General features: G+C 40.3%; 1 non-coding gene and 1 pseudogene across 1 annotated transcript; both read right to left on the reverse strand.

Moving 5' to 3' along the window:
• Positions 1-15,381: 15,381 nt before the first annotated feature.
• Positions 15,382-18,024, reverse strand: LOC137760608 (SWI/SNF-related matrix-associated actin-dependent regulator of chromatin subfamily D member 2 pseudogene; annotated as a pseudogene).
• An 8,864-nt stretch (positions 18,025-26,888) lies between these two features.
• LOC137763115 (U6 spliceosomal RNA) lies at positions 26,889-26,995 on the reverse strand. Its single transcript, XR_011073681.1, has one exon. It is a non-coding gene; the product is annotated as a U6 spliceosomal RNA (small nuclear RNA).
• Between the last annotated feature and the right edge of the window lie 612 nt (positions 26,996-27,607).

The raw sequence follows: 27,607 nt of genomic DNA on the forward strand, positions 1-27,607 counted from the left end.
TCTGTCTCTTTTTTTCCTACCTTAAAAAGACACAAACAAATTAAAATGGAATAAAAAAATAACTACAGGACATCCCTGGTAGTGCAGTGGTTAAGAATCCACCTGCTGGGACTTCCCTGGTAGTGCAGTGGTTAGGAATCCACCTGCCAATGCAGGGACATGGGTTTAAGCCCTGCTCCGGGAAGATCCCACATGCCGTGGAGCAACTAAGCCCATGCGCCACAACTACTGAGCGTGTGCTCTAGAGCCCGTGAGCCACAACTACTGAGCCCTCATGCCACAACTACTGAAGCCTATGTGCCTAGAGCCCGTGCTCTGCAACAAGAGACACCACCACAACGAGAAGCCCGCGCACCACAACGAAGAGTAACACCCACTCACTGCAACTAGAGAAAGCCCACGCACAACAATGAAGACCCACACAGCCAAAAATAAAAATAAATAAATAAAGTAAAATAACTACAACAACAACAATAATGACATAGCGACAAAACTCAAAACTCCTCCCAGTAAGGAGTAGAAAAGAAGGAAAATAAAGAAGTGAGGAAGGAAGAAAACGCTGACTTGCTTTGTAGTTACATTTGTAAATACTTTCTCAATATTTTCTATCTCAACAATCTATTTTAAAAATGTGATCATACTTTATGTAGTTTGAAACCCACTTTTTCTCGTAATAAATCCATCAGAAACATCTTTCTACCTCATCTAATAAATACCTAAATCATATATTTAGTGGTTGAATATTTTTGCAGGGGGAGAGATAACTTACCTAACTTACCCCCATTATTATTTTTGCTGATGTAAACAATAATAAAGAATTACATTGGATGACCAGACTAGGATAATGGCATAATTATTCCTGTCTTTCTTCAGAGTCCTTTATGTCCATGATAGGTATATGCAAATATGTGGCCATAATCCTGCAAGACTTTACTAACAGACCACGACCCTGTAGCTGAGCTCTCAGCACAGTGCTCCAGGTAGCCACAACTAATTGATTAGAGATGACAAGCTAGATGAAATCTAGGCCACTCAGCTTCTCTGGGTCCCCATATTGCCAAAAGCAGGAATGACATATAGTATTAGAATCTGTCTCACATTGAAGAGCACAGTAAATTCTTTTATATTAGTATGCTTACATGAATCCTACTGAGCTGACTATTGGCAGAAAGAGATAGGTTGATGTTATGGACTGAATGTTTGTTTCCACCCCCCCACCTCACCCCACCCCAAGTTATATGTTGAAGCCCCAGCTCCCAATGTGACTGTATTTGGAGATGGGGCCTTTATGGATGTAATTAAGGTTAAATGAGGTCAAAAGGATGGGGACCCTGATTCGATAGGACTGGTATCATCATAAGAAGAGACACGAGAGAGGTCTCTCTCAATCTCAGTCTCCCTCTCTCTCTCTGCCATGGGAGGACAGAGGGAGAATGTGGCTGTCTACCACCCAGGGAGAGAATTATCACTGGGAACTGAATGGGTCAGCACCTTGATCGGGGACTTCTAGCCTCCGAAACTGTGAGGAAATACACTTCTGTGGTTTAAGCCACCCAGTCTATGGTATTTTGTTATGGCAGCCCAAGCAACCTAAGACAGTAGATACATTATCACTAAGTATTACTCAGTTAAGGACCAAATATCAGGATTTCCTCCGAAAGATGTAATTCATTTGTCTCAACATGCAAAAATGTTTCCATTTGAGAGTCAGAAATTTTGAAATATTGTGATTAACTCTGTTGGTAAATCACCTGAACAAATCACAGAATCACAGGATTGACAGGTGAGAAAGAAACTTGGCCACTTGGCTCAGCTACCCACCAATGCAGTAATAATTTTTTCTAAATAACACACAGACTTTACTGGAATTATTTATCAAGTAATTTTTCTTTATATGAAACTTCGATCTACCTAGGTATAGCTTTCATCCATAGGAACAAGTTCTGTTATCTTTACCTGACAGAACAAGTCTGTTCTTTCCTCCACTTCATTCATCTTTCTAGATGCTGTGATGGTTAATTTTATGTGTCAGTTTGTTTGGGCCACAGTGCCCAGATATTTGGTCACACATTTTCTGGATGTTCCTGTGAAGGTGTTTTTAAATGAGATTTATATTTAAATTGGTGGACTTTGAGAAAAGCAGATTGCCCATAATGTGAGTGGGCTTTAATCAATCAGTGGAAGGTCTGAATAGAACAAAAGGCTGACCTCCCCTGGAGAAGAGAAAATTCTCCAGCAGGCTGCCTTCAGACTTCATCTCCAAAATCAGTTTTTCCTGGTTCTATATCAGACTGACTTTGGACTTAAACTGCAACTCTTTCTTGAGTCTCCAGCCTGCCAGCCTCCCCTGCATATATATGTATATATATGCACATATATGAATAAAAATGAATATATAATATCCATTTATATATAATAATATATATATTATATATGTCTAATTAGTTCTGCTTCCCTGGAGAACCCTAATACGGATATGTCATGTTCCTTCTCTCTTCAAAGCTATCCATTGGCTTCTCATCTCAGTCCTGTAAAAGCCAAAACCTTATGATGACCTCAAGTCCTTACATGCTCTTCCCTCATCTTCACCTCTAAAGCCCTCATCAATAGCTTTCTAACTTCATATGTTCCAACTCTTTCCCTAGATCACGCTGGTTCAATCACACTGGCCTCCTAGCTGTGCCTGTCTCAATATTGTTGGATTTACAATTTCCTCTGACCAGAATGTTAGTCTCCCAGATAACCATGAGGCTGGATCCCTCACTTTCTTCACATCTTTACTCAACAAAAATCTCAGTAAAACCTTTCTTAGGTCTTTTTTAAAAAATTCAATGCCCCTTTCCAATATTTCCTATTCTCTTCATTATTTTATTTTTTTCCTTAGCACTAATCACAATCTTTTATACATTGTATTTTACTTTTATCTTTGCCATCTGATTTCCCTTTTAGAATGAAATTTTCATGAAAGTTGGAATTATTATCTGCTTTGTTCATTGCTATATTCCTAACACCTAGAACAGTGTCTGAAATATAAGAGCTGACCAATTAATATTTGTCAAATAAACGAATGAGTCAGAACATCAGATCCTTTCTGAAATTTTTAGGTTGATTTTCAAACCAAATCTTCAAATTTCATAAGCTTTGGCTTAATTTTAACATTTTTACACCCCGTTAATTATTTTGGAATTGAAATATATTGTATATTAAATATGTAACTTAAAATACCTTAGTTTTCACCTGTTCTTAATCCACTGTCAAATGCTGTTACTAAATAAATGAGGCATCTCATAAACAACATTGTTTCTGAGGTGATAGATAGATAGATAGGCAGTAGCAATAGTAATGGAAGATATTCATTTATCCTTTATCAGTTTCATACTTTACATTTTAAAAAGTTATCAGTCATACTACAGATATTTATATAATGCTAGGTTATATACTTATTAATATACTTTAATATATTAATTATATTTATATATATTTATGTAATAATAATAATTATAGAACACTATACTAGATTCAGGGGAATTGGCAACATAAAACATATGTGCCTGACTCTATGCAACTTACAGTCTAACATACAAACCAATAACAAACATTTTGCTGGAAGACAATTCCCTATGGGTCCCTCATGTTCTGTGAGTTTCTATAAGCAAGGGCACCAATTTGCCCTTTGCTCCAGATGATCTTTTTAAGAATCTTGCTATAGCAAACAGGCCTGGAACACAGAGACAGTGTCTCTCTCCGGACCAAAGGACAGATATACTTACTGCCCATTATAAAAGATTTAGATCCCTAAGTTCAGGGTTCTTCTTTTATTTTTTTATTTTTTAAAGTTAATTAATTAATTTTTGGCTGTGCTGGGTCTTTGTTGCTGCGCGTGGGCTTTCTCTAGTTCTGGCGAGTGGGGGGGGACTCTTTGTTGTGGTGCGCGGGCTTCTCATTGTGGTGGCTTCTCTCGTTGCAGAGCACAGGCTCTAGGTGTGTGGGCTTCAGTAGTTGTGGCACGTGGGCTTCAGTAGTTGTGGCTCACAGGCTCTAGATCACAGGCTCAATAGTTGTGGTGCATGAGCTTAGTTGCTCCACAGCATGTGGGATCTTCCCGGACCAGAGCTCAAACCCATGTCTCCTGCATTGGCAGGTGGATTCTTAACCACTGGGCCACCAGGGAAGCCCAGGGTTCTTTTAAAATGCAACTCACTGCACATGTACACATCTATCTGGGCCCATCCACATCACCTCTGTGGGACTTGGGGGCAGGTGGAACTGATGTAAATATGCTAGTACTCATGCTGCCTGTTGCCCCATGCATCATGAGGTCCTCTGTCTCTGAGCCAGGATACTCATGTCTCTAGCAACATCCATGAAACTTGTTCATTCGCAAGTAAATTGAAATCTCAGACCCTTCACAGTCCCTGATACACATCACTACTATCATCATCAGATTCTAACATGAAAGCTCATTATCTTCTTGGTTCTAAGATACATTTTAACATCATAAAAATGAGGCAGATGAAATCTTGTTAAAGGGTGGAAGGACCATAGAGAAATAAGCCTGAATTCAGTAATTTGATGTTGCTTGTAAAAACAATTATATGACTTACCTGAATTTGTTGTTTTGGTCATTGACTCTCACTACTCTGGACCTTTGTGTAGGAATTCAAATCAGGAATAATTTGAGTCTTTTTCTCCTGGGGCAGACCTACTGGACACTTTTAGTCCAGACTGACTCCCTTTAGGCTAGGCTAGAAAAGGATTGAGTTAGTAGGGAAGATAGAGTTATGGGGATTCCTACTGGTGTTGTCACTAAATTTTATTGCACATGGAATGCTCAATTGAATAAAGAACTATAGATTCCACAGATATAGATGTGAAGAACATGGAATCTAATTGACTCAGCTGTGATTTGTAGGTCTTTGCCACATACCTCGCTCTAACTAAAATCCTATATTGTGTTGAGTTATACTCAATATTGTGGTATTTTCAGAGAGTGGTCCCCAAATATCTCCTGGGTCCTTATTAAAAATTCTGATTTCTTGATCCCACTCCAGACTTAATATATTGGAATCTTGGAGGTGGGGCTCAGCTATTTCATTTTAAGCAAACGTCTCAGGTGTTACTTAAACACTTCTCGGGTGATACTTAGATTCTCTAAAGATTGAGAATCAGTATATAGACTGGGGTATCAGGAGAGAAGCCAGGTGATGAGGGTCACTGTGATTCTGGTGGGAACTGTGGCATGCAGTGTACTATAGTATGATGTAGAGCAAACTGAGTATGATGGTTAATTTTATGTGTCAACTTGGTTCGGCCACTGTACTGAGATACTAGGTAAAACATTTTTCTAGTTGTTTCTGTGACAGTGTCTTTTTAGATGAGAATGACATTGAAATCACTAGACTTTGAGTAAAGCAGATTACCTTCCGTAATGTGGGTGAGCCTCATTCGGTCAATTGAAGGCCTTGATAGAAAAAGATTGACACCCCCCCCAGAAGAGGGAATTCTGCTAGCTGACAGCCTTTGAACTTGAATTGCGACTCTTCACTGGGTCTCCAGGCTGCTGGCTTACCCTGCAGATTTTGGACTTGCCAACCTCCACAAGCAGTCTCTCTTGCTGGTTCTGTTTCTCTGGAGAACCCTGATAATACACCATGGTACCAGGATTACCTTGGGGGATGAGAGGACATAGTCTCTGATCTTCAGAATGAGAATTTAAATTTTTGTGTTTGCATTTAATGATAAATATTTATATTCAGCATCATCTGGATGTTCATCTCCTATCAGAGGACCATCATATGATTTCAGTAATGAAATTTGTGATAGGGTTATGATTGTTGGGGCCAGTTGATTGTCTAAAGTGGCAGCATTTAATTTTTAGTGTGTTTTTAAAACTTGACTACACAGAATTCTATGTAGGGTTGCCAGATAAAATACAGGAGGCCCAGTTAAATTTAAATTTCAGATAGGCAACAAATAGTATTTTAACATAAGTATGTCCCAAATATTGCATGGGGCATATTTATACTAATAATTTTTTTGTTGTTTATCTGAAATCCAAATTAACTGGGAATCCTGCATTTTTATTTGCTAAATTTGGCAATCCCAATTTTGAGGGTATATTTCCAGAGGTCCAAGACTTTTCAGATTTGAAGGTGTTCTTTGCATGTATTTGTGCATGTGACTGTGTGTGTGTTTTAGGCAGACAGATGGTGCTTCCTGATTACTATATTTTTTCATAGTTACCTCTATATTACTCCTCTGCATCCTCTGTTTCATCAGTCTTTGGGAGATTTATTGACATTAATCATACTCTCAAGAGACCTCTTTGAATTCAGAAAGTTAATATTGATTTACAACAGGAGATATTTTTTGCCAATTATAGTTGAGGTTTCTCTGTGGCTGGGTTCACTCAGGAAACCAAATGGCATAAGAAAATAGAGCTTGAGAAATTCAGGTTTAAAGCAAAGGGAATGGATTTTTAGGAATAACTTTGATATATATTAGTTTGATAAAATTCCTTTTTTTGTTTTTCTCATACTTTGGATTTTTTTTTTTTTGAAAAACAGATTATCTCTTTCATTGGACATGGCTGAGGCACATGGCTAAAATATTTTCTTCCAGCTCTCCTTTCTGTAGTTCCTGCATTGGCCCCAAACTCAACTATTGCAGTTTTCTACCTCACTGAAATACCTTCCAAACATCTTTACAATGTCAATATCCAATTTTACAGTGACTACCTTTTCAATGGACTGTCTCCTAATTGCTTCTGGGATGTTTTCTAGGTGCCAACAGCTCTTACTCATTTTATGTGAATTATTTTTGGTCTCAGAGAGTGTGTCGTTTTTATGTCCTTGCTCTTTCCACCTGTTCCCTAATTTTTGACATCCAGAGTTAAGAAAATAATAGGAGGATATTTTACTCTTAGACCATAAGTGGTCACTGTCTATTCTCCAGATGAAGTGTAATACACATTCTTCTTAAAGCTGGCATTCTAGTTATATGCTCATTTCACATAACCATTGTAATTGTCTTATAAACCATAATCTAGGCTCATAAGTGAAAGCTGATTCTGTATCCACAGGAAAAATATTCATTTCTGTAGCATATGCATTAAAAAACACATGACTTTTTAATTTTGTTCTTTTCTTTTATAAGTGCTCCCATTTACTATAAAATCTAATTTAGGCGGTTATTTAGAAGAATGGAAACTATTAAAGTAAAACCAACCAAAAATTAAAGTTATTTTATAGAGGAGGGGTGAGAATCCCATTATGGTTTCTTATTATAAACACTCTTAGAATAGTTCACAATGCAAAAGTTAAAGTTAAAGAATGACAGTAGTTTCCCCAAATACTTTAATGTATAAATATTGTCTTTCATTCTAGAAGATGAATTTTCTTCCAGTGTTCAGACTTAAAACTGAGATATTTCTTTTAACACTCAATCTGAATTCATTCAGCCAATTGGAAAACTTGAAAAAAAATGAGTGCCATTAAAGTAGATACCATCTAAAATCTTTTTGGTCCAACTTATCTCTAATATTGTCATAAACACACTCACATATCTTTGCATACACACATAGACACTTACACATCTTCTTCCTTCAGATGCCCAGATTTTTATTTAGCTTTACTGTTTAATAAAGACACTCAGGACACATAACCCATCCCAAATAATGACACCATTTCTCATTTTTAATAATTATGCTTTATATTTGCAGGTGCTTTGGCATTTAAAAAAGGTCTAGCAGGCATGCAGGGCAGATATAACTACATTTAATTTTCATTCTATAGGTGAAGAAAGTGAAAATCACAGAAGTTAAGTTTTTTGTGCACTAAAAAGTGACATGGTTGGGGACTTCCTTGGTGGTCCAGTGGTAAAGAATCTATCTGCCTTCCAATGCAGGGGATGTGGGTTCGATTGCTGGTTGGGGAACTAAGATCCCACATGCCACGGGGCAACTAAACCTGCGAGTCACATCTACTGAGTTCGCACACCTCAATGAGAGAGCCCGCGTGCCACAAACTACAGAGCCCACGCATCCTGGAGCCTGTGTGCCACAACCAGAGAGAGAAAACCCGCACACCACAACTAGAGAGAATCCCGCGCACCACCACTAGAGAGAGAAAAAAAAAAGTGACTAGATGGGAGCTAAAGTCCAGTCGTTTTGACTGCAAATTCTGTTCTCCTTTCAATACAGTAAGAGTTGTCATGAGCTTTATAAGAGATAATGTGTGAAAAATACTCTAGAGTATTAGTTATTATAATATGTCCTCCAACTTACTGTTCCCAAACCTGGTTGACTATCAGAGTCCCTTGGGGATCTGTACTTTTGAAAACACTCCCCAGGTGATTCTGATGATCAGCTAGAGTGGAAAACAACTTCTTATGTCACATTCTCAGAAAACCAACTGACTGGTGATGTCAGTACCCTGTGGATCATGTACTTAATCCAAATATGTTTCCTACTGCCTACCTTCAAGTTGTAAAGTCTTATTCTCCTCATAGGAAGACATCATGGTAATAGAAATTTTTATCTTTACCTTTGCACCTTCCACTCGTAGGCTATGTATTAGATGCTGTCGGCATTATCTAAATGTGAGGGAGGTGATGTTATCACCCTCTTACAGACTAGGATGTTGAGAAGCAGGGAGAATAAGCATAAGGTTGACTATTAGTTCATTAATGATAATGATCTGTAGTAACTGAAGCATCTTCAAGTTTTGTCATCAAAAGTTATCTTTCAAAAAGAAAGCCACAACAGGCTCTTTCATTTACAGTTTTATTTAGAAAATTTCCAAAGTCCCTCTCTTTCTTATCTCTCTCTCCCTCTCTCTCTCTCTCACACACACACACAGAGTCATTTAGAAAAAAATCTGAAACCTGATTGTTTTAAAACTCTTTTTCTATAGAACAATTTACTTATGTAATTGAACAACAACTTTAAAGGACTTTCCGGACCATATTTTCTTGAAACCTTAAATATTTTAGTTCATCCTGGGAAGAAACATTTGCTTTTGAAAAAGACTGATGGTTTGGGTAACATACTTTGCTTTGATCCCCTTTTCTGCCTGGGAAAGAACATGTCTTATTCATCATTCAATGTGTAAAGTTTTATTGTTACTCCACAGTTAGAGGAGGAGAAAAATAACCAAGGACAATTGCAATTTGAGAGAGTATGCAAGGGCAGGGAAGAAGACATGAGATGATCCTAGACTTAAAAAATATATTTTATGTTTGTAATATCTTCTAGATATTATGAATTTGTTTGCACACTTAGCTTAACTTTGAAAGGAGAACCTCTAAATCAAGAAAATAGTTTTAACCATACTGTGCCAAGTTCAAAGCCAGGTCTTGGAGTCAGCTATAATTTGAGTAAAACAGTAATAGTTACAGCAGATGCAGCTTTTCCTTCAGCCTGTCCAGAGTCTTACTGTGTGCAAGTTACTTAATCGCTCTCGTCACTAAGACCAGTCATCCCCGTCTCACAATAGAAATTACAAAAATCAATGTGTCACATCTCGCTTCCCTGGAAAGCAGCACTGAGGATCTATCAGTCAACAGCAACTACAACAGACACCATTCATGTCACCTGCCCCTTTTTCCTTTGTCCCCTACATCTCTCACAGGCTAAAGAGAAGCCTGGGTTAGTAGCCCCTCACTGGGCCCTGCTTATCTGACAACAGTCAATTAATATTTATTAAACATTCATAATGAGCCTAGCCTGTATCAGGTGTTGGCTCCCATCTTACAACCCTCTTCCTGGAGGGTTCTCCTCATCAGTCTTCACATGACTGGTTTCATCTTGTCAAAATTTTAACTAAAATTTTCAATTTCACCACTCCAAAAAGGTCTTCTTTCAATCTGAAATAAACCTCTTAATCACATTGTGTCATATGATCCTATCTGAATTCTCTGCATAGCACTTATTATTACCTGTTATTTTTCTTATTTTAAAAAATATATTTTTAATTTTCTGTCTCCTATTACTACAATGTATGTACCACAACAGATGGAAACTTCTCTGTCTTGTTATTACTATGTCCTCAGCACCTAGAATATTTCCTGATACATAAATATTTGTTAAATGAGTGAGAGACTTAGGATACAGTGGTGGGACAAAAGTGGACATGGTTCGGGGCAGCTTGTAGTTTAGCAAGGGCAATAGACATTAAGCAAAGAATCCTACAATTTAATGCAAATTTACAGCTATCATTAGTGGGGAGATAGAGCCATTCTAGGAGGACTTAGTAATGGGCCATTAACCATAAAATGGAGGTCACACTAGGACCCCTGAGAAAGGGAAACAAGGTGAGATAAAATCTAAAAGTAGAAGTGAAAGGGAGATGAGACAAGTAAGGAAATTGTTTGAGACCAAGGAATTTGTATGTTCCAGGTTCTGTGGTTGGAAGGAACATGCCCATTCAAGAAAAAAGCCACTGTGGTTGGTTTGCAGAGGGAAAGTGAAAGGGTGGTTTTGAGATGAGGCTGGGCAGGCAGATGGGATCCAGGCCAAGGTAGGATCTTGTGGGCAATGTTAAGCATTTGTATCTTTAGCCTAGGATTGATGGAGAGCCTCTGATAAGTTTTAAATAGTAGCGGAATGATGGGATCAGATTTGCAATTTGAAAAAAATCACTGTGCATTGTAGAGAATGGACTATTTGGTGGTGGTTTAAAAGGGAAAAGCAATGCCATCATTCAAGCAAGAGATGTGGGCAGTTTGGGTTGGGACACTGTAGAGGAGATGTGGTGCAGTATACAGATTCAGGAGGTATTTTGGAAGTGAAATCAGTAAGATGTGGTTTTGGAGTAGCTATCAGGCGCAAGAAAGAGGGAGGTGTCAAGGATGATTCTTAGATGTCTGGCTTGCTTATCAGCATGGAAGCTTGTGTCATTCACTGATAATGGTCACTGTAAGAAGACGTGGATGTGGGGTATGAGGCTGGAAACAATGAATTCAATTGTGTGTTATGTTGTGTTTAAAATGCCTTTGAGATATCCAAGTAGACACGTTTAGTAGGTAATTGGTTATGTGAGTCTGGAATGCCAAAGAAAGGTCTGTACCTGAGAAATATTCACAGATTTGAGAGCCATGTGTGGGTGGGCGAAAATAGAAGTTGTTGATGTTGATATAATAGCCTGAATATAGAAATTGGAGAGAGAGAAAGGCTAAGACAGAGACTTGAGGAAGTTCCATCATTTAATATCATTTAATTATTGGATAGAGAAGGATGGTCATGCAAAGCAGAGAGAGGAGGAAGTGCCAGAGAATAGGAATAAACCAGGAGAGAGTTGTGTGATGGAAGCCAATGGAAGACTCATCCATGTCAGAAGCTGTGTACAGACTGAAAAGATGACTTGTCTATTTCTCCCACTGGACAAATAATTTTTTAAGCAATGAATGAATACTGAACAAGAGGCATGACATCTTCAAGGAAGATAGATAATAGGGCATTAAGGGAAAATCGGGACGTCATAACAAAAGGTGGGACTGAGAAGTAGAGATTTCTGAAAACATATTCATCATGAATGACGTTTGTGCTCAATTATTAGTGTTAGACTTAAAATATAGACCCTAAATAGATCACCTGTCTTCTAAACATCACGTGGATATAATGGCAAATTCCAGAAGGGACAATCTGGTGAAGAGGAGCAGTGAGACCCTGTGTTATCTGGGAGGGCTCACAGAGAAAACAAGGTGCAGGTGTGCTCGGCTGCTACTTCCAGGAGCACTTTTTGATCTACAGGGAATTCTGTAGCTACTGCTCTATAGCCATTTGAAGTGCAGGCATCAGAACTCAGTATGAAACATTGCTGCTTTGACTAAAAATGCGTTTATTTTAGTCACTCTGGCAAAGACTTAGATTACACATGGTAGATGCTGTCTTTAACAACCCCCAAACTTCACTGGCTTAGCCCAGTGGGAATTTGTCTCATTCATAGAGTGTTTTTGTGTAGGTGTGTGGTAGTGGCATTCCCTAGGGTGATTTATGAACTCTGGGTCCTTCTAGCTTGTGGATCTACTGTCCCTTAAAGCCATGGAGTTTTCTGCTGAATCCTCTGCTTCCAGTAGGCCAATGTGAGAAGAGAGAAGAGTGAGCCTTATGACGGAGGTTTTTTTTAATGGGCTGGGCTGGAAGTAGCGTCCACCCCTTCTACTCATATTCCAGGAGTCAGAACTCAGTCCTGGGGCCACACTCTACTACCAGGGAGTCTGGGCTGTGTACTCAAGTGGAAAGGAAAACAGATTTGTGGAAAGGAAAACAGATTTGGTAACCCTGTCCAACTCTCTCCTAAGGGCCTTTTTTCATTTTTTCTGCTAGTTTGAGGACCTAATTAAGCCCTAGTACCTTCCTTGCCAGAGAATTCTCTTTCTTTACTCAACATATTTCCTTTAAACTGTTTCTGCCTGTTGGTCTTAACTTTTACTTAAATGTCTTCTCAAGAGAGAAAAATATTTGGGGATGATTTCCCACAATTGTCTAATGATTATTTTCCAGCCAAGAAGACTCCACCTCTGGCAACCAAGCTGACTGACTTCTCCAAAAACTATTACTTCTCTCTGACTTTACCTTTGAGTTTTTAAAAACATATTTTTATGAGATTCTATTTCAACAAAATTTGGGGGAAAGGGTTTATAGTTTGGCTTTTGTCTAAAACAGTGGTTCTTAAAATTTCAGAATTGCCTGGAGAGCTAGCCCACACCCAGAGGTTCTCATTTTCTGGGTCTAGGGTGAGGGCTGAGAATTTGCATTTCTAACAAATCCCTAAGTGATTCTCAAGCTGCTCATTCAGAAACCACATTTTGAGAACCACTTTTCTAAAATAAACTGCTTTTTATTTTTTTAAAGAGGACATCCTGCTTTCCTAACCCTGAGATTTTATTCGCATGTGAACCTAACACAATAGAAAATACATTTTAAAATCAGAAACAAGCTTAGAGGTAGAAAATCTTAATCCTCGTTTTGAACCAGTCCCTTTTTAGTCTGTAGTATGAAAGTAGGCAAGTCATTCTACCTCCCAGGCTTTCCATTTCTTTATTTATAAAATGATGATAATAACACCTACTTTGCCTGGAACAAGAGATTTTGTCCCAGGCTAATCAGGAGCAGAACAGCCAGGAGATTGGCTTGTTTGTATGAAAAGGGAGATTTACGCTCCATCAGAGAGTTTCCTGGGGGCTGATCACCCACAGGGAAAACTATTATGCAGCCTCCACAAAAGAGGCTGCCTTCATTTTCTGGAAGGCAGTACACACCCAGTCCCTGGACTGAATTTTAAAACAATGCACCAGCAACGACACTGAAAGGTCAATACTGCATCCCTGTGATTCTCAATGCAGCTCTGTGACAGAATCACTGTGTAGCTTTGAAAAATATGCCCAGGCCCTAGTCTCGGGCATTCTGAGGTGGGGTCTGGGCATCCAAAATTGTGTCTTAGGTGCTAAGTGAGGTTGAGAACCTTCCTGTGGGAAACAGACTGGCCCTGTCCTGGTCAGCGAAGTGGGTTGCACTGTGACTTCCAGCTTACAGATGACAGACACATTCTGTGCACATCAAAGTTTGATTGCAGTGGGGGTATTAAATTCCCATGCAGTGAGCACTCTATCACAGGACAAATGAGAGTGTCAGAGTAGGCTTTTTAAGGCCCTGTGCTATTATGTTGAATGATAAACTGCTTGCAGGTGATTAAACTGCCTCCACAGGCTTAGGCGCTCACTTCTTTTGCTTTTCAGGTGATGCCATCTACCTTTGTATTTTTTTTTTTTTTCCACCAAAGAGAAAGCACACACATGTTGAATTGCTGCAAAGCATCCTAGATACTAGAGAAGTAGGTTGAAGAAGGTGCTTCATGCTTAATTTTCCTAGTCATGCAGAACTGGATCAAATCTAATGTAACTATGTCATAAGAAATTGGGCAGCTATAAATAATCTTGGGTTTCAATATCTGATTTTGAGGTTTTATTTTGGTTTTTATCACTAGGATAAAGACAAGCAGAATGGTAATTGTGAGAAGGAAGTGAAAGAGGCTAGTATGAGATTCAAATGCTGTTATGACCTCTGTTGCTTTCTCTGTATGTATCACTTGGATTTCTATTGTTCCAGCAGAAAAAAATGGGCCAAAACCCATGTTTACTTGATAAAGGAATGCTTAAACTTGCTCTCTGAGCTCTCCATGTTTACACTTTTGAAAAGCTACTATTAACATACTTGACATTAAAATACTTTGGCTTGAGTAATATTTGTCTCAGAATAACTCTCATTTGGTTCATATATAAGCACTAGATATTAAAATACTCAATGATTCCAGAAAGAGGCAACTAGAAAACACAAATTGTGGAGCTTCTGATGAACTGAACTCCGTAAGTTGAATAAACACCTTAAGACCAAGACCTGTTATTTTCTTCAAATGTACTGGTAAGGAAAGAGCAACTTTGTAATGGCTCTGTTATTTATTTATTTATTTTTTACCACCAATAAACAAAGATTTATTTGGAAATTTCCAAACCTGCCAGAAGTGGCACTTGCCAAGCCCTAGGTCCACCCTCCTTACCAAGCTCCGAAGGGCAACGATAGTCCCCCCCCACCTCTCCCCTGCACCTCCCCCGCACCTCCCCCTGCCCACACACACCCATGCCTCAGGCCACAACAGAGAACTAGTGTGCCCTTCCTCTAGGAGGCATTACCCCTGGGCCCAAGAGCTTGGGTGGCAGCCCTCTGGCCTCTCAGGAGATGATGGCGGCCAGAGCCGCTTGCATAGATTGAGAAAAGAAAATAAGGAAGGAGACACCAAGTAAGGCTCCCTGAAAAACCCAAGCTTACCCCTGTACAAAAAAAGTGGCTCGCTCATAGAAAAACCTGCTCCATGAATACTGCAAATACCCAAAGGAAAGGAAAAAAAAAAAAAAAAACAGCAGCAAGGCTGGGCTGGTAGGAATGGCAAAGAACTTTGGTTTGGAGAGGCTAGGAAGAGTGTGAGCTGTGGCCCTCTTCCTCGCCCAGCTCCCCAGAGCCAGCACTGACACTTGCCCCAAGGGGGTCAGTAAACAAGCAAAGCCAGGGGCCTTTGGTTCTGAAAGGTCTCCATTATGAGGTCAAAGCACAGCCTCCAGGTCCTACTTGGGCCTGCCTGCAGCGGGCAGAGGAGGCCTCTGCTGTGAATCCAATTAAAGCCAACGTGTAAGTAGTAAGGCTTTGGGGACCAAGCAACAAGGAATCCTATCACTACACTTATGAAACTAAAGCTGGGGAGCAGAGGGTGACAGGAGACACCCCTCCCCCCCTCATCCTACATGTCTGTGCCCCAGCGGGTGGTCCCCTTCCAGGCTGAGGAGGGGCTGGCTCCAGGGCTGGGAAGAAAGGAAGGGATCCCTGAGCAGTTAGGTCAGGCGGATTCCCAGCACCTGTTCCCATTCCTGCCTTTGCTGCTGCACCTTGGCAATGATGTGCCTCCCCACTGGTTCCTGGGCCCAGGGCTTGTGGTAGAAAGCAGCCTGTCTCTCCTCCTCAGGATTCCCAGTTACATCAGTGATAATCTTGAGGTCCCGGCGCTGGGAACGGAGCCATTCCTGGATGAAGTCCTGGGGGTCAGTGCTAAAACTGAGCGTGAGATCCCTCTGAGTCTTCAGCTGGTTGATGGACTCAATGGCCTCATGGATTTTGACATCAAGGGAGGCAATCTCCTGCTGATTGGTGGTAGAGGCCAGAAAATTGCTCATCTGGGCCTTGAGTGGGTCATCCACCTCCACATCAAGGTCATAACAGGCTGTCTTCTTCTGGTCGTTAGGGTCCACGCTAATTACATGGTTGACAACAGTGGGGTCTGGATGCTGCGGCAACCTGGCTAGCTTCATGGCAATCTCAGAGAAACGGAGTCGGCCACGACTGAAGATCTGGCGGAAGTACCGGCTGCAATTGACGTACTCCCGCTCGTGGCCGTCCTGCAGCTGGCTGTGTTTGATGTAGAGCCACAGGGCCTGCATGATGGCAGCCCTCGTCTGTGTGTGCACCCCCAGCAGCCTCCGCAGTCGGGGGTCCAACTTGTACTGGGGAGGCTGATGATCCAGCATGAGCAGGAGGGTGCGCTTGACGTTGAGGTCTCCAGGCCGTTTCACCTGGTAGCCATCTGTCTCCTGGGTGGTGGGCATCCGGTGCCACTCCACCAGGTGGTCGTCAGGCCCGTACAGTTCCTTGTCCAGCTCAATGACGAGGCTCTTAAAGGATGAAGAAAACGTCCTCTTCTGTTTCCTAGGATCATCCAGCAGTTTTCCCTCTACTCGGAGTTCCCAGGAAGCCACCTTGTCCCCTGCGGGGTTTCCCCCGGGGGTCCCTGCGGTTCCTGCAGTATCACCGTCTGCCTTGCTGGGACCGAACGTATTAGAAATGTAGATCCGCAGCTTTCGTTTTTGCGTCAGAGGCTCTTTGATGGCCTCCTGGATCTCCATCTGCTTTCGAGCAATGGTTTGGTCCAGCTTCCGCTCAAAAGCCAAGAGATCCACGTACGCCTGAGGCTCTGGGACAAGCTCCCGAATTCGCTGAGGTAGAACTTTATCTGCCACCTTCCTCCTCTTTAACCCCCCGGGCGCTGGGCAGGCATCGGCAGCTGGGCCTGGGGCACAAGCAGGAGTTTTCGGAATGGGTCCATCATGGTGGGTGGCATGCCAGGTCGAAGTGGAGTAGCTGCGCCAAATGGGGAACCGGCAGGGGGTCCCACCTGCAAGCCAGCCACGGGCATCCGGCTCCCTGGTGACCTGCCGGGCCTCTGGTACTGTGCCACAGGGCCCGCGGGGCTCTTGGGGCGGAAGGCGGCAGCCCCCCCCCCCCCCACTCCTCCAGCAGGCCTGGGCCCCCTGAGCGCCTGTCCGGGCAGCGTGCTGCGTCCTGCTGGCGGAGGCGGAGCTCCCAGGGCCGCCGGGCTCTGTTATTTTGATAATTTTGACTGTCTGAGATGATGGAAATTTTTCATCAGATGCTGTCTGTGATCAGTGCTTTCTGAGACCTCTCTTCTCCTAGAAACTTCTTTTTCCTGATTACCTCTTGGCTATGGCTTTTTGATGACCTAGGTTTGGTTTAAATTTTTATTTATTTATTTATTTATTTATGGCTGTGTTGGGTCTTCGTTTCTGCGCGAGGGCTTTCTCTAGTTGCGGCGAGCGGGGGCCACTCTTCATCGCGGTGCGCGGGCCTCTCACTATCGCGGCCTCCCTTGTTGCGGAGCACAGGCTCCAGACGCGCAGGCTCAGTAATCGCCGCTCACGGGCCTAGTCGCTCCGCGGCATGTGGGATCTTCCCAGACCAGGGCTCGAACCCGTGTCCCCTGCATTGGCAGGCAGATTCTCAACCACTGCACCACCAGGGAAGCCCCTAGGTTTGGCTTAGATGATTGCTTCTGGAAAAACTGTGTTAGCATCCTTGCAGTGGTGTGGAGCCTCCTGAGGTGGGAGAGGCAGGACAGGATTCTAGTTCAAGTGGTTGCAGTTAGTAGGAAACTGGGGCTTAGAACCAAATAGAATCAGTATCCCCAGTGTCTGAGGAGGGACACCCAGGACAGAACTGGCTTCAGACTCTGGACAAGGCTGAAACAGCTTATGTCAACTGAAGGCACCTTTTCTAAGTTCCAGCCATCCAGGGACATTGGAGAGCACATGTGGGGTTCCCCAGCCTGTCTTAGGCTCTGGGAACAAAAGCTGGCACTGTATTGCATTATACTGGAAACTGGCTAGAAGAGGCTTAGGTTTTTATTGTTTTACTTCCAGGAGGAGAGAGGAAAAAATAACTTGCAAATCAGGTGGATGAAAATTGAGACTGAGAAAGATTTGCTTGTTGAAGGTAACCCTGTTTTCTCTCTCTTTTATTAGGTGTTCGTGAAGAGGCGAGTAAGGCTGAATCCCCTTCTGTTCTTCAGGAATTCTTTTAAAAGTATTTTGTTCTTTGTCTTAGATCGAGACTGAAGATGTGACACCATACATTACTGTTATCACCTTCTGCAGCTGAAATACAGGCTCCAGAACTGGATGTGGCATGGTGTAATTTTTCTAATTAGCCCTAGAACTCTACGTTAAAGGCCCAGACTGCGTGTCCTTTGGCATGACGTCAGTCCGCCGCTGACTCTGAGTGTCAGCAGGAGTCTAATTATTTGGGCCAAAGCATTTTGCCTAGAGTTTATATTTGTATTCAAAGAGAACTTCTGTGTCAGGAAAGAAAGGCTTTTTGTTATTATTGTTCCTCTTCTTTGGAATTAGCACCTATCTAAATTAATCCTCTCTAACATCTCATACTTCTCCAGTAGGTATACTTCCTAAACTTCTTTAGTAACCAACAAAAAGGGGAGTGATAGTCTTTTAATTAGCTTTCTAGAGATAGAAAATTCACAGCTATTAAATCCAAGCAGTATCTAATGTGAAGTTTCAACCTAATGAACATCTGTCAAGTATGCTACCTTCCCACACTGTGGAACTCGATGGAAGCCCTGGTTTTACGACTGCTGGTTATTGATTAAACAACTAGGCTGTTTTGATGCTGGTTGTTTCTGTTGTTGCACTCATCATCTTAGGTTTGGAAGAATTATTGCAGATATTAACGTTACTAGAGTTATTAAAGGTCACTAGTCTGTCCCCTCACCCACCCTATGCTGGTAACATCTTTACAACATCTCCCCCAAGTGGTTGTCTTGATCATGATAGAACCTACCTAATGACAGTGGGGAGAAAGCAGACTCCAGAATCCAGCAGTTATAATTTAGAGCTATTCCTTAATATAGTTTATCTAAAACGATAGTGAACTCCAGCTTAGGAGAGGACCTAAATGTATAAATAGATAAATTGATATAAAATGTGGTGAATGCTTTGATAGAGGCACAGATAAGTTGTTTAGAAACAGCTAACTGCGTGGGAGAACGTGGGAAAGAAGTTGTCTTGAAGGATAAGTACATGTGCTTATGCGCTCGTGTGGTGTGTGTGTGCGTGTATGTGTGTGTGTGTGTGTGTGTGTGGTGGGGAAGAGTATTTCCAGAGAGAGGATATAGGTGCAAAGATATGGAATTTAGGAAAGGCTGTGTTAAGACATGGTGAGAAGTTCAGAATGGCTGGATGGAAACTGCAATGGTGAAAGAGATGTCTTGAGGCAGGCTATTTGGAATTTTGTTGCCCACCCAAAAAGTTTAGATTTTATCCTATAGGAAAAGAAGAGATTTCAAAGGGGTTAAAGCATCGGAGTGGCTTGATCAGATTTCAATTTTATGAAGATAATCCCAGTGGCAGTTTTGAGGACTCATTTGTTGGAGGAGAGTCTGTTTCAAGGATACAGGTTGGATACAAAGTGCTCTGCCCTGCTGGCAGCCCATGTGTCCTATAATATTTCTGGTTCAGAAAGTAAAGTCACTGTCTATAGAGCCAGTCAGGCTTAACTGGTTGTGGTGGATTCCTGTAAAATGTTACACCTAATGTTGTGTGAATACCGGCAAAGTGAAATAGGAAATCATGGCACAATCATGGATTGTGCGGGGAAATAAAATTTGACTTGAAATACTATCTTAAAGAATTTTAAGATGGGAAATATCTAGGTCATTGAGCAAGGTTTTTTCCCATGAAATGCTCAACTTTAGTTTGGCTGGACATAGTCTGAGGCACATACTCAGTAATTTGATGATTTCAGCAGTATGTTATTCTGTGACATCCTTATGGATCAGAAAGTCACTATACAGGTCAAAATGAAATCACGTAAGTATTGTATTTTGAAAAGGAAATGTCAAAATAACATTATGAGAGGCTTTAGAAATTTGCATGTACTTAACATTCAGCTGGAATGTGGGGATTACTACTCTCAAACCAGTACAGGTGGTGCATTTTTGATCGCCTTTCAGGAAATGCATTGGTGCTCAGAAGGTGAGGAGTTTTGAACTTTTTAGCTCTCAGCCACATTTACTTCTGCCCTACGAGGTTTACATCATCTGCCCTTTTTGGTTTGCTGGCTAACCAATTCTCACTCTCCACATGCCGTAAACAAATATTCCTAAGATAGGTAATGTCACAAACAGAAATTTATCTGTTTCAGAAAAAGATGAGGGGCTTCCCTGGTGGCGCAGTGGTTGAGAATCTGCCTGCCAATGCAGGGGACACGGGTTCGAGCCCTGGTCTGGGAAGATCCCACATGCCGCGGAGCGACTAGACCCGTGAGCCACAACTACTGAGCCTGCGCGTCTGGAGCCTGTGCTCCGCAACAAGAGAGGCCGCGATAGTGAGAGGCCCGCGCACCGCGATGAAGAGTGGCCCCCGCTCGCCGCAACTAGAGAAAGCCCTCGCGCAGAAACGAAGACCCAACACAGCCAAAAATAAATAAATAAATTTATTTTAAAAAAAAAAAGAAAAAGATGAGGGGGGAAATATGGCTGAATTAAAGCCACGAAACAAATCCTCAAATATCCTCGCTAATGTAATGTGAGAAATAGGCTTCCAATAGTTTATTTTTATTCATGTTACTTATTTAGTAGCATCACCACGCGGAGGAAAGTAGATTTGTTACCAACTGACAAAAGAGTTCAGTCTGGACACTGGTTGTCTTCCCTGTGGGGCTGGCTGGCTCCCGTGCTTTGTCATCTCTCAGAGTTTTCCTGATAAATAAATATGTGTTGGTCAGAATTGATCTCCGGCATTATTGTCAACGGCACCCATGAGTTGGCCCACAACTGCACATTTTCCTGCAACTGGTCGGTGGCTGCACCCTATCATTTCATATTCACAGCCTGCTCCAGCAGGCTAATAAATCAGCTGTTTCTTATGCATGACATGCTGTGTCGTGTGACTGACGGATAACTGCAGCATTTTAAGTCTTGTTCTAGAGTCTCCATTATGCCGCCAGCCTCTCTGTCCTGTTATGGACTATCAGAAGCAAAAGTAGGTTTTAGGGTCAGAGCACTCTGAACCCTGTAAAGTACTCCTAGATTAGCAGGCATGGGTAGATGAGGAGACGCTGTTTGGAAAAAGATGTGCTTAAGGGCATCAAACATAAGCACAAAAATTACCTTTTTCATGGCCCTGCATATATGGACATAGATAGAGTAGCTTCTGTGGAAGCTGTGATTCAGTACGAGCTGGAAAACTTCTTTCTAAGAGGTCTGGAGACTTGTTAGAAGAAAGACAAGGACAGGTGACTGACACTCATTAAGTACTTTGTGTCCAGTGCTGTGCTATGTTCTACTGCACATATTAGGTCATTGATTCTCAAATAACTCTGAGAAACAGGGATTTCTATCCCCTCCCCCTTTTTTTGGCCATGGTTTGTGGCACGTAGGATCTTAGTTCTCTGACTAGGGATTGAACCCTCGCCCCCTGCAGTGGAAGTGCTGAGTCTAAACCACTGGACAACCGCCAGGGAAGTCCCTCTATTCCCTTTTTTTTGTTAACGTGTAAGAAACAAAGTCTGAGAAATTGTGGAACTTTTTTGCTTTCTCACAAGGAGTACAGTTCTGTGGCCCTTCCTGTGCCCTTTCCATGACCCTCTCCATGCTCCCAACTGAATGGCTCCCCAGGGAAAAGCTCTATCTCTAACCAGCTCTGGAGATTCTGGGAGGACTTGACAGGGCTCCAACACTTTGCTTCTTGAGGTTTCAGTGGCTCAATGGCTAGAGACTGTTCGTCCTAACAACACAAAAGCAGACTTCAGTGTAGTTTGTTTCTATTGATAAACTACATACACTGTTTATATTAGCAAATAATGTGGCAATTTAAAAATCATGTTTTTCAAATCCTTATTATGTCTTAGGGTTCTGTAGAACACAGTCGGATAACTACAAGCTTAATATATTCCAATAAATGGATTAACTGCTTTGACATGTATGTCTTCCTATCTCTGCTTACCTTGAAGTCTTGACCTTCTTACATTTACTCATGGTCATTCATTAGCTCCAGGGAAGGTTTTTAGAGCATGGCTCTGCAACAAGAGTGAAGTTCTTGGCTTATGAGTTGTAAGAATCTGGAATTTGAGCATCAGAGGCCTTAGTCCTGAGATCAGTGGGCAGAATTTATGGCCTAAGTGATAGATTTGGAAGAATATGTTGTGGGTCAGAGGCACTTTTTCTAATATCCAGATAGATAAAGATTCTGTGTGATGATGAGTGAGAGGAGATAAATCAGAAGAGACACACAGAACACTGCTGATGGGTCTCCTGAGAAGGATCCAACACTCTTTCCAGACTCTTGGGATGTAATCATTTTAAAATATAGTTTTAAACAAAAATTGTGTATATTTAAGGTATACAATATCATGATTTGATACATATATATGGGTATAGTAAAATGATTATTATAGCTAAGCTAACCAGCATGCTGTCTCCTCACATAGTTATTTGTGTGTGTGTGATGAGAACACCTGAAATCTACTCTCTTATCATATTTTCAATATTCAATACAGTATTATTAACTATGGTCATCATGCTGTATATTATTCTTTAGACTTGTTCATACTACATAACGACCAACAACTTTGTACCCTTGACCAATACCTCCCTTATTTCCCCTCCCCTCCTCCCCGCTTGGCCCAGCCCTGGTAACTTATGTTCTAGTCTCTGTTTCAATGAATTCAACTCTTTTTTTTAAAGACTCCACATATAATTAAGATCATACAATATCTTCTTTATGTGTCTGGCTTATTTCAACTAGCATTATGTCCTCCAGTTTCACCCATGTTGATGCAAATGGAAAGATTTCCTTCCTTTTCATAGCTGAATAATATGCCTGGGTGTGTGTAAAATCTCAAGCTCTGAACTTGGACTAAAATGATCTTGTATTGCTAGTTTCCCCAGGTGCTTAGCAAAAGGATTATAAAATCCTGTTTGGAAGATAATAAATTGATACTACTAATAATTTTCAAATAACATATTTAACATACAATAAGAACATCTAGATCCAAAGGACAAGACTCCTCTAGGTGAGAAACCGCAGTTAATAGAAGGAGATCCATAAAGACTGTAGATACTGGAATTATCACACAAAAACTATGAAACTATGGTTACTATGGTTCTGAGAAAATAAACATCAAATATAAAACCGTGGCAGGTAACTGAAAATTATGAAGAATGACACAGCACATTAAACTATATATTTTATTTTATTTTTATTTATTTATTTATTTATTTATTTATTTATTTATTTATTTATTTATTTATTTATTTTAAAAGAGCTCCTGACTTATTTATTTATTTATTTATTTATTTATTTATTTATTTATTTATATTTTTTTTGCTGTGTTGGGTCTTCGTTTCTATGCGAAGGCTTTCTCTAGTTGTGGCAAGTGGGGGCCACTCTTCATCGCGGCGCGGGGGCCTCTCACTATTGCGACCTCTCTTTTTGCGGGGCACAGTCTCCAGACGCGCAGGTTCAGTAGTTGTGGCTCACGGGCCTAGTCGCTCCGCGGCATGTGGGATCTTCCCAGACCAGGGCTCGAACCCGTGTCCTCTGCATTGGCAGGCAGATTCTCAACCACTGCGCCACCAGGGAAGCCCAAACTATATATTTTAGAACTAACTTCAACAATTGAAATAAAGAGTGCAATGAATGAGTTTAATAGCAGATTAGACAAAACTGATAAGAAAATTGGTGAACTGGATGACATGATGGAAGAAATTAATCACAATTAAGTAGAGAGAAGCTAATTTATAGAAAATATTGAAGGAAGGGTAGCAGAAATAGAGGATACAGTGAGAAGGGCTGCCATAATTGGAGTCCAAGAAGGAGAAGAAAGAGAGAGAATGTGACAGATGGAATATCTGAAGACAATGACTGAGAATTTTCTGTAACTTATAAAATACACAGATTCAAATATCCTAAGGATGACAAATAAAAAGAAATCCACACTTAGACATATCAGAGTGAAACATATGCAAATATATGTATGAAATAGGCCAAGTTTACTAATACATGTACATATATACACCTGAAAACCTCTGTATGTCTCTTAATCTTTAAAGTATCTGGAAATAGCACTGTAAAGTTGGCATCATCTAACAGTGTGCAAAGTCCTGGTGCTACTAATGGAGCCGGCTCCTTCACAGCCATTGCTCCCCTCCTTGAACGTGCACAAAAAGCCTGCAATCAAAAGGAGTGAAATTCATTTAGAAGAACAGGCATTGGCTCTAATTGGAAAGATAAGCTTCACAGTCTTGTGTAAATGCACTTTCTTCAGCAGCACATGTTGAATCCTTATTTTCCCACTCAGTCTTTTTAGCTATTTTTGCAGAAGCTGAGAATACTTTAGCAGATTTGTGTCTTTGTATGTGTTCAGTGATATCACTACGACCTTCCTAGTGGTTGGTAAATGTTGACAAGTTTTGCAAGTTACATAGTCATCATTAACTTTCTCAGAGATAAAGATGTAGCACTTATTTTTTTCATTAAACACACTGTTCCATTCTTTTGAACTCATTACTGCTAACAGGGTTTATTGTAAATTGAAAAATGATGAAAATAATAAAACAAACAGGTATACATTTATAATTTACATTGAAATAAAGACAACAACCACTGTAGCAAGTGTGTCCAGACTACTCTTCTTATGCTACGCAGCAGGATTCCTCATCATCTATTTTCCAGGAATACTTCTTGTAGACCTAGCCTATAATTTCCCATTTTCCACTGACTCTGCTGATTGGATGCCTGTGGCTTCATGCATATCATCAGTATAGGGCATGGCCTAATTAGCTGGTGGACCAGATTGTTGTCAAGGGCAACAGCATTCCTGTTTGAGTGCAATTGTTTTATCAGTAAGCTTCTGCATGCTTTCTTGAAAGGAAAATGTTAGTTCTGCCGTGTATGAGAAAGACTTGGAAAAAGAGAAAAGGCTTATAAGACACTTAGGATTAAAATATCAAGCACCTAGAAATAAATTTACAGAGAAAACTATAAAACTTTATTAAAATCAACTAAAAAGACTGACGTAGAGAAATAGATATTGGTTATAGACTAGAAGATTCAAATTTGCCAAAATGTCTTTTCCCTAAACTTATTTATGGATTTAATTCAAATCCAATAAAAATTGCAGTAGGGTTTGTGTGTGTGTGTGTGTGGAATGTGAAAAGTTGATTCTAAAATTTATATGGAACTACAAAGATTAAAGAATAGCCAAGTTAATATAAGTCTACATTAATTTATACCCTGTGGTATTAGCACAAGGACCAACAGACAGGGGAACGAAGAGAACAGAGTGTCTAGGAATGGAACCAGATATATATGGCAAAGTAACACTGCAGAGCAGTAGGGGAAAGGCTAGTATTTTCAAGAAATGGTTCTGGGACTATTGGACAACATTTATTGTAGAAAAAAAAAAAAATTGGGTCTCCTGTCACACTTAACACAAAAATCAATTCCAGGTGGGTTACAGACTTACATATCAAAAAAAAAATCAAACTTGTACTGGATAATAAAGAGAATATCTTCATGACCTTAGGTAGGAAATGATTTCTTTTTTTAAATTAATTTTTATTGGAGTATAGTTGCTTTACAATGTTGTGTGAGTTTCTACTGTACAGCACAGTGAATCAGCTATACGTATACATGTATCCCCTCTTTTTTGGATTTCCTTCCCATTTAGGTCACCACAGAGCACTGAGTAGAGTTCCCTGTGCTATACAGTAGGTTCTCATTAGTTATCTTATACATAGTATCAATACTGTATATACATCAATCCCAGTCTCCCAATTCATCCCATCCCCCCCTCCTCCCTTGGTGTCCATACATTTGTTCTCTACGTCTGTGTCTCTATATCTGCTTTGCAAATAAGATCATCTATACCATTTTTCTAGATTCTGCATATATGCATTAATATATGATATATGTTTTTCTCTTTCTGACTTACTTCACTCTGTATGACAGTCTCTAGATCCATCCACATCTCTACAAATGACCCAATTTCATTCCTTTTTATGGCTGAGTAATACTCCATTGTATATATGTACCACAGCTTCTTTATCCATTCCTCTGCTGATGGACATTTAGGTTATTTCCATGTCCTGGCTATTGTAAATAGTGCTGCAATGAACATTGGGGTGCATGTGTCTTTTTGAATTATGGTTTTCTCAGGGTATATGCCCAGTAGTGGGATTGCTGGGTCATATGGTAGTTCTATTTTTAGTTTTTTTAGGAATCTCCAAACTGTTCTCCATAGTGGCTGTATCAATTTACATTCCCACCAACAGTGCAAGAGGGTTCCCTTTTCTCCACACCTTCTCCAGCATTTATTGCTTGTATATTTTTTACGATGGCCATTCTGACCAGTGTAAAGTGATACCTCATTGTAGTTTTGATTTGCATTTCTCTAATAATTAGTGATGTTGAGCATTTTTTTCATGTGTTTATTGGCCATCTGTATATCTTCTTTGGAGAAATGTCTATTTAGGTCTTTTGCCCGTTTTTTGATTGGGTTGTTTGTGTTTTTGATATTGAGCTGCATGAGCTGTTTATATATTTTGGAGATTAATCCTTTGTCAGTTGCTTCATTTGCAAATATTTTCTCCCATTCTGAGGATTGTCTTTTCATCACATTTATGGTTTCCTTTGCTGTGCAAAAGCTTTTAAGTTTCATTAGGTCCCATTTGTTAATTTTTGTTTTTATTTTCATTACTCTAGGAAGTGGGTCAAAAAAGATCCTGCTGCGATTTATGTCAAAGAGTGTTCTGCCTATGTTTTCCTCTAAGAATTTTATAGTGTCTGGCCTTACATTCAGGTCTTTAATCCATTTTGAGTTTATTTCTGTGTATGGTGTTGGGGAGTGTTCTAATTTCATTCCTTTACATGCAGCTGTCCAGTTTTCCCAGCACCACTTATTGAAGAGACTGTCTTTTTTTCATTGTATATTCTCGCCTCCTTTGTCATAGATTAGGTGACCATATGTGCGTGGGAAATATACGGAATGCTTCATGAATTTGCGTGTCATCCTTGTGTAGGGGCCATGCTAATCTTCTCTGTGTCATTCCAATTTTAGTACATGTGCTGCCAAAGGGAGCATGGAAATGATTTCTTTTTTTTTTTTTTTTCTCTTTACATGTCAAATTTTAAAAATAAATAATATTTAAAAATAGAACATTCCATCCACAAGCAACAGAATATACATTTTTTTTAAATGAACATGGACCATTCTCCAGGATATATCATGTGCTAGGCCATAAAATATTGTAAGTGTCAGCGAATTTAAGAAGATTGAAATAATATCAAGTGTCTTTTCTGACTATAATGTATGAGACCAGATCAACTACAAGAAAAAAACTTCAAAAAAACCCCTCACAAACATGTGAAGGATAAAGAATATGCTACTAAACAATCAGTGGGTCACTGAAGAAGTCAAAGAGGAAAGCAAACAATACTTAGAGACAAATGAAAACAAAAACACAATGATTCAAAATCTATGGGACACAGCAAAAGCAGTTCTAAGAGGGAAGTTTATAATACATTTGTACCTCAAGAAACAGGAAAAATCTCAAATAAATAGCCTAATCTTATACCTAAAGGAATTAGAAAAAGAAGAACAAACATAGAGAAATGGAAATAAAAACACAAATAAACAAATGGGACCTAATGAAACTTAAAAGCTTTTGCACAGCAAAGGAAACCACAAACAAGA

This window comes from Eschrichtius robustus, chromosome 3, assembly GCF_028021215.1.
Source record: "Eschrichtius robustus isolate mEscRob2 chromosome 3, mEscRob2.pri, whole genome shotgun sequence".
Lineage (NCBI taxonomy): Eukaryota > Metazoa > Chordata > Mammalia > Artiodactyla > Eschrichtiidae > Eschrichtius > Eschrichtius robustus.